This window comes from Tupaia chinensis, unplaced genomic scaffold (genome assembly GCF_000334495.1).
Source record: "Tupaia chinensis unplaced genomic scaffold, TupChi_1.0 Scaffold000047_1, whole genome shotgun sequence".
Classification (NCBI taxonomy): Eukaryota; Metazoa; Chordata; class Mammalia; order Scandentia; family Tupaiidae; genus Tupaia; species Tupaia belangeri.
The window spans coordinates 2,998,985-3,007,451 of NW_006159505.1; the positions used below are offsets into that span (position 1 = coordinate 2,998,985).

An 8,467-nucleotide genomic window follows, 5' to 3' on the forward strand; every position below is an offset into this window, starting at 1 on the left:
GGGAGTCCAGCAACATATCCATTATGCTAACTGCTGGTTGCCGATACTACTAAATCCTTTTTTTAAAAAATAATTATTTATTTAACTTTATTTATTCATTCATTTATTTTTAGTTTGACCAGAGGGAGACAAAGAAAGCAAGCCACCAGGTCCAGGACTTGAACCGTGGTCACCCATGTGGGAATATCCAGTGCCTTAACTACCACGTCACTCACTGATCCCAATACTACTAAATTCTAATCAAATATTTAAAGAACAAGAGCAATCTTACACAAATTCTTTCAGAAGAAAAAGAATACTTTCCAATTGGTAACATACAACTAGATTAATAAGAATATCAAAACATAACAAAAGACTTTACAAAAAAAAAAAGGAAAATCATGGACCAATCTCTCTCATCACACAGACTAAATAAATGGAACACTAAAAATCAGTATTCAGATATCAATCTTCCCCAATTATACATTAATCACAATCCCAGTCATAACCTCAACAGCCTTCTTTTTTTCCAGATTTTATTAACTTTATTTGTTTATTTTAATTTGACCAAAGAGGGACAGAGTGAGAGAGAAGGAAAGTGAAAAAAGCAAATCGCCAAGTCTGGGACTCGAACTGCAGCCAGCCATGTGGGAGTCCAATGCCCTTAACCTACCTGCTGGCCCCATAAGCCCAAACCCAGCAGCCTTCTTAAAAACAGAGATTGATTCCTTCATGGTGCAAACTATGCAGGACTTGGTATTTTGTTTGTTTGCTTTATCTGTCGAGGAAACATTGTAAAAAAAAAAAAAAAAAAAAGATAAAAAAACAGAGATTGAGGGACCTGCAGATGGCATGATGTTATTTGCTAGACTTCCATGCAGTCAACCACAGTTCAAGTCCCGGATCTGACAACTTAAAACTCACACCAGGCATGTGTGCGTGCATGCTCAAGACCCCAAGAGGAGAACAGATGGTAGAGAAGGGATTGCAGCATGGCCGTAACCCCACGGGGGGTGATTTCTTGCTTTCTGTCTCTGTCTCTCCACCAAGTGCACAAACCCGATAGCAAAAATCTCTTAAAAAATAAATAAATAAATGAGAGAGAGATTGATAAGCTGATTCTAGGGCTTATATGGAAATGTAAAGACCTAGAAGAATAGCAAATCAGTCTTAAAAACAGGGAACAAGCCATCTGTCCAGAACTACCACCTTTCAGTAATTCACCAAAATGACTAACACAAGGCAAAGAGAAAAGGCAACCAATATATGTTCCCTAGGCCTTTTAGAAAATACGGAATTGTTCCTCTGGCAACAAACATGTGAGTCTACAAGAAAGGTGGTATTGTAGACATCAAGGGAATGGGTACTGTTCAAAAAGGAATACCACACGAATGTCAACCATGGCAAAACTGAGTCTACGAAGTTATTTGAGCATGTTTTTGGCACTATCATAAACAAATAAATTTATGGCAAGATTCTTGCTAAGAAAATTGATGTGTGCACTGAGCATATTAAGCATTCTAAGAGCATAGACAGCTTCCTAAAAATGTGAAGGAAAATGATCGGAAAAAGAAGGCCGGCAGAGAAAGGTACCTTGAGTTCAACTGAAGTGCAAGCCTGGTCCACCCAGAGAAGTGCATTTTGAGAGAACTATCATAAAGAAGCCTGAACTGGAACCTATTCTGAATAAATTCATTGCATAATAGGTGTTAAAAATAAGTAAAAAGAATGCTGGATTGTAAAAATGTTTTCTTTATTTAAATAGAATTCTGGTGTCCCTTCCCCCAAAGCAAATTTTAATTGGGCTCTAATTCATTTTGTAATGTCTTTATTCTAATTTAATCTTTTTCTAGCTGAAAGATGTAAGGAAGCTTACAATGCAACAAATAAAATTCAGATGGTTGGGACCAGCAGTTGGCATAATGGCTATGTCGCTGGACTCCCATGTAGTTGACCGCGGTTCGAGTCCCAGACCTGGTGGCTTAAATTCACGCCAGGCATGCATGCCCAAGATCCCGAGAGAATAATGAACAAGAAGGGATTGTGGCATGGCCATCCCCCCAGGGGGTGATTTCTCGCTTTCTGTCTCTGTCTTTCTGGTGAGTGCACATGCTCTATAGCAAAAACCTCTCCAAGAAAAAAGAGAGAGAGAGACAGTGAGAAGGAAAGTGAGAAATCACCCTAGGGAAATAGCCACACTACCATCTCTTTTCCTGCATTCTCCTCTCAGGATATTGGATATGCATGCACATATGTTCAGTGTGATTTTCAAGCCACTGAGTCCAGGTCTTGAACCACAGTTGGCCATGTGGAAGTACAGCACCCACCACTATTGCCCCAACATGAACTTTTCTCAATATCCACATTATCTTTAAGTAAAAACAAAAACAAAAATGGCAGATCGGTGGTTTCCTGGCGCTAGAAGGCAAAGGGAGATATATTTTTGAGAATAATGCAAATTTCATCCTATGGTGATGGTTTCAGTGGCAAAATTCCCTAAATAGTACACTTTGGCCAGCAGATAGCATAGTGGTTATGTCGCTGGACTCCCACATGGCCAATCATGGTTTGAGTTCCAGATCTGGTGGCTTTAAAATCATGCTGAGTGCATGTGTGTATAAGCCCAAGATCCCAGGAGGAGAATGCAGGAGAAGGAACTGTGGGATAGCCATCCCCCTCCTCACTTTGCCTCTCACTTTCCCTTTCTCTCTGTGATGAACACACGTGCCTTATGCAAAAAACTCTTAAAAAGGAAAAAAAAAAAAGATGCAGTTTTAAATGTTTTTTTCTCAATAAAATCAATTTTAGAAACTTGTCATAAAACAGCTTCAATAAGACTGATTTGCTTAAGTGAAATCTATTTCTATTTCACTTCAGTAAATAGATGATATTAAAGAACAAAATTGGGGAACTTAAACTACCTGATTTCAAGATTATAAAGATATAGTAAATAAGTAAATGTGATGTTAATGTATATATTAGACAAATAAGCCAACAGAACAGAAACTGGCTCACAGACATATGGCCAGTTAATTCACAACAAAGGCACCACTGGAATTCGGTGGGGAAGAAATGGGACAACTGGGACACCTGAATGGAGAGGGAATGAACCTTAACCCCATACTTCACACGAAAAATTTAATTAGATCGATCACACCTCTAATTATAAAAAATGATCTCTAATGTTTCAAAAGAAAGTAACAGGACTTGGGATGGGCAAAGACTTATTTTTTTTATTTAGAGAGATTTTTGCTATAGGGTGCATATGCTTGCCAGAGAGACAGAGATAGAAAGAGTAAGAAATCACCCCTCTAGGGGGATGTCCATGCCACAATCCCTTCTCCTCCAATCTCCTGGGATTTGGGCACACACACACACACACACACACACACACACACACATGCCTGGCATGAGTTTCAAGGTTCCAGGTCCAAGACTTGAACCGCAGTTGGCCATGTGGAAGTCCAGTGCCTTAACCACTGTACCACCTGCTGGCCTGGTAGGAAAAGATTTCTTAAACAGGATTCAAGGGCTAGGCAATCACACTGTGGTAACATAACTGAACCCACATAGGAAAAGTCCTGGACTCATGTCGTCCCTGATTCAAGACCTCAATGAGCATGCCAGGTGTATGTGCATATATCCATGGATCCAGGCCTACTAAGACTGGGGGTGGACTACAGTGTGAGTGGGGTGTCTGTCTCTCTGTTTCTTTCTGGCTCTTTTTCATGGAAGAAATAAATTTTCAAAATAATAATAAAAAAAGTCATCTTCAAGAGTCCATCTTTTTTTTTAAAAAAAAAAGAGAGGGTTTTTGCTGTAGGGTATATGCACTCCCCTTATAGACAAAGACAGACAGAGAAAGCAAGAAATCACCACCAGGGGGATGGCCATGCTGCAATCCCTTCTCCTCCCTCTCAGGATTCTGGACATACATGCATACATGCCTGGTATGAGTTTCAAGGCACCAGGTCCAGGACTCAAACCACAGTTGGTTATGTGGGAATCCAGTGCCTTAGCCACTATGCCACCTGCTGGCCTCAAGATTCCATTTTAAAAAGAAAGAAAGGGAATGGTGCGATAATAACATAAATGGGCCCTCATGGAAAAGATCCTGGTTTAACATCCCAGGACCTCTCTCTCTGAGCATGCCAGGCATGAGTGCTGAGACATCCAAGCTGTCTGAGACTAGGCAAATGCAGTGTACAGTCGCCAACGGGGGTATTGTCTCTCTCTTTCTGTATGTCTGCCTCTCCCATGGAAGAAATTAATTTTTAAAAATATTTAAGGAAAAAAGACTCAAAAAGCACTAACTGTAAAAGAAAATAGTTTAATTTCAATTCATCAAAATTAGAAACTTCTGTTCATCAAAAGAGACAATAAACCGAAACTACAAGCCCAGAATGGGAAATATCTGACAAAGGAAAAGAGTTCAGTATATGTGGCAGTATAAGAGGTTACCAATAAAAACTGGTACAAAAAATTGTTAAAAGGCCTTGCTACTATGGCATACACACAAGACCAGTGCTTGGGAGGTTGGAGACCACATCAGAGATCTGGATTTAGTTCCTAAGGCAACCTGAACACTAGCTAATTGGAAACCTGGAAGAGGAGGACTGACACTTTGAGACTCTGTTTTAAAAAAAAAAAACAAAAACAACTTATCAGACCAGCAGGTGGCATGGAGGTTAACGCGGCTATATCACAACATAGTCAATTCAGTAGCTCCAGTCTCGGACCTGGTCACTTGAAAATCATTGCAGACACACGTGCATGCCCAAAATCCTAAAAGGAGAATGGAGGAGAGGTGATTTCAGCATGGCCATCCCCTACCCTTGGGAGGTGATTTCTCACTTTCCCTTTCTCTGTCTGCCTCTCTCCAGCAAGTACATGTACATGTGCATGTGCACTACAGCAAAAACTTAAAAAACCAAACCAAACCAAAACAAAAACAACTTATCTCCATCTTTCTATCGCTCCATCTTTCTCCCTCTCATAAAAAGAAAACGAAACAAAACAATAGGACCAGCCTACGGAATGGTGGTTAAGGAAGTATGAACCCACACGACTGACCATCTTTTGCATCCCATCCCCAGTGGCTTGAAAAAATGCTGGGTATGTGTGCATGCACACCCAAAATCCTGACGAGAAGAGAAGTGGAGAAGGGATTGTACCATAATGATATCCCACTGGAGGGTGCTCTCTCTGGTGAATACACAATGACCTAAGGTGATAAATAAATAAAATTTAAATAATCCCAAAAAGCATAAAGCAAAGGACAAAACACTTATTCAGAAAAATCTACTAAAACTCAGAGAGAAAAGACAATCTATGATATTCAAACCAAAAAAAAAGTAGAACAATGTTCATAAAATATTTATTCATAATGGCCAAGAATCAGAAGCAATCAAAATGTCTATCATTAAGAGATAAACTGTGGCACAGACATATGATGAAATATTACACAGAAATATCCTGCACATATAAAACTAACTGGACAAATTTGAAACACAACATAGAATGAAGGAAGCCAGAGACCAGCAGTTAATGTAATGGCTATGTTGCTGGACTCCCATTTAGTCGACCTGTGGTTCGAGTCCCGAATCCAGTGGCTTAAAATCATGCCAGGTGCGTGTGCGTGTGTGCCCAAGATCCCGAGAGGAGAATGGAGGAGAAGGAATTGTGGTGCGGCCATCCCCCCTGTGGGGCGATTTCTCGCTTTCTGTCTCTCTGTCTCTCCCTGTCTGTCTGGAGAGCGCATGCACACTACAGCAAAAACCTCTCCAAAAAAAAAAAAAAAAAAGAAGGAAGGAAGCCAGACATAAAGAATATATACCGTATGATTCCATTTATATGAAGTTCAAAACGAGCACAATTTATTAATGGGAGTGTTCTTATAAAATGGGAAAAGCATAATGGATGTTTTATTTCAAATTGAAGTTATCAGTAAAGCTACTGGAAGGCAGGTGCATTCATACTCTATGAATGGGAGTCTAAACTAGAATTTATCAGCAATCTGATCCAGCATGCTGGATATAAACAGGTATTCAAAGGAAATAGAGACATACATGAGGATTTGGGTAAAGCTTGTTCACTAAAACACTACAGTCACTCCTCATTTAATGACCTGTATGTTTTTGTTTCTTGTTTTTTTTTTTTTAGAGAGATTTTTTTTTTTTTTTCTATATGGCGCAGCTCACGGGAGAGAGACAGACAGAGACAGAAAGCCGGAAATCAGCCCCCAGGGGTATGGCCACGCAGCGATCCCTTCTCCTCCATTCTCCTCTAGGGATTTTGGGCACAGCAAGCACATGTACCTGGCATGAGTTTTAAGCCTCTGGGTTTGGGACTCAAGTTCAGCAATGTAACCATCAAGCCATCTGCTGGTCTCAATGACCTCTAAGTTTAATGACCACTCAGACTTACAACCAGTTCTCTAGCGTGGGGAATCCCATTCTCAATGTCTGATTCCTGCAGCTGGTAACTATTCACTACATGAAGTAAGTACAGTCACAAGACAATGTTTATAAATCTGTACATTTTTGTGTACCCATAGTACTGGGTCATTGGGAAAGTCATGATGCATTTTTGCATAGAAAAGCAGAGGGGTCAGAGGTGGTGTGGTGATTAAGGTGCTGGACTCTCCCACATTGCTGATCACGGTTCAAGTCCCGGACCTGGTGGCTTGATTTCTCACTTTCCCGCCTGCTCTCTAGTCAAATTAAAATAAATGAATGAATAAATCAAGTTAAATAATTATTTTTTAAAAAAGGCAAAACAGAAAAATGCCATGACTTTTCTGACAATCTAATAGTATTCAGAATAAAAATATTAGGATTTATACAACCGTGTTGTGGTGTGTCTTCTCACTTTTTGGGACTTACTTAATGTATGCTTTTTATTTTTATACAACAAAAGTTTAATGAAAATTGGTCAGTAGGTACATATAATCCATGGGACTAAATAGTAACGTGGGACTGTAGGATCAATTGACAGTAGAAGAAATGCTGAAGTAAATATTATATATTATCATCATCTGATTCATCTTCTTCCTTCAGAGATTCCTTAGTATACTTCTCTGCTTCTTCTCCTATGTCTTTGGGAACAATTTTGTGCCTTCCTTAATTCACCAACCCAGCTGAGCTCTAGTTCAAAAGCTTTATCCTTAACTTCTTCATATATTATGTAAATTATTTTTGCAACTTCTTTAACAACATCACGGCAGGTCATTTCTTTCATCTGAAGCTTTTCTATTTCTGTCTTTGCAGCTTGCCTGGCTTTGCAATGGCACAGCCCCAATAACCACATGAAACACCTGATGGGTCAATCATGTAGAGTTACACACCATCATTCACACTATAAGACCCTAACATGAAACTGCAGCGAAAAGGTCTAACGGCACTGTAGAGTGTATATGCATGTATATACATGGCCACTTCGTCTGCAAGATATTTTAGTGGAATGTTATAGCCAAAGTTAGATCCAAAGTTGGAAGCTTCTTCTCTTGCTATGTCTGCTAAAGAACAAGCATCTGCCAACAAACCTGCTACTGTCATTCCAACATGCTGATCAACGTTAAAAAGTCGTTTATTGGAACCTTCTTTACAGAGTTTAGAAAGGACTAATTTTTCTTTTTTTCTGGAGAGGTTTTTGCTATAGGGCACATGCGCTCGCCAGAGAGAGAGAGACAGAGAGACAGAAAGCACCCCCCAGAGGGGATGGCCACGCCGCAATCCCTTCTCCTCCATTCTCCTCTCGGGATCCTGGACACTAACGCACACATGCCCGGCATGAGTTTAAGCCACCAGGTCCAGGACTTGAACCGTGGTCAACTACATGGGAGTTCAGCGACAAAGCCTTACGCTAACTGCTGGTCCCAAGAAAGGACTAATTTTTCTACCCTAAAGACATCACCATCTTTACATCTGATTCCAATGGCTGTACTACTATTTTCCACAGCCTTCATAGCATATTCAACTTGAAAAACTCTTCCATGAGAGAATGTAGATGCTGACAGGTCATACCCAGTGCTGATTGAGCTCATGGTGTTACAACACAACAACCCGGATGCATAGGGCTTCCAGGCCTAGACCACTTCCCTGCACTGCAGCACTGAGCAGACCCCTAATGCATGCTTTTGAATGGATAGAATTACATTATTCTGATATGGTTATTGCATGATATCTACTGAAACATACATATTTTATGGCACCACACCATACCACAAATAACTCCTACTTTTGGGACCAGCAGTTAGTGTAATGGCTATGTCACTGGACTCCCATGTAGTCAACCATGGTTCGAGCCCCGGACCCAGTTGCTTAAACTCACACTGGGTGCATGAGCATACATGCAAAAGATCCCAAGAGGAGAAGGGATTGTGGCGTGGCAATCCCCCAGGGGGTGATTTCTCACTTTCTGTCTCTCTGTCTTTCTGGCAAGCGCACACACCTTATATAACAAAAACCACTCAAAAAAAAAAAAAAAA

General features: G+C 40.3%; 1 pseudogene; it reads right to left on the reverse strand.

The window, feature by feature from the left end:
- Window positions 1-6,944: 6,944 nt before the first annotated feature.
- On the reverse strand, window positions 6,945-8,023 carry LOC102476532 (proteasome subunit alpha type-3-like; annotated as a pseudogene).
- Window positions 8,024-8,467: the final 444 nt, after the last annotated feature.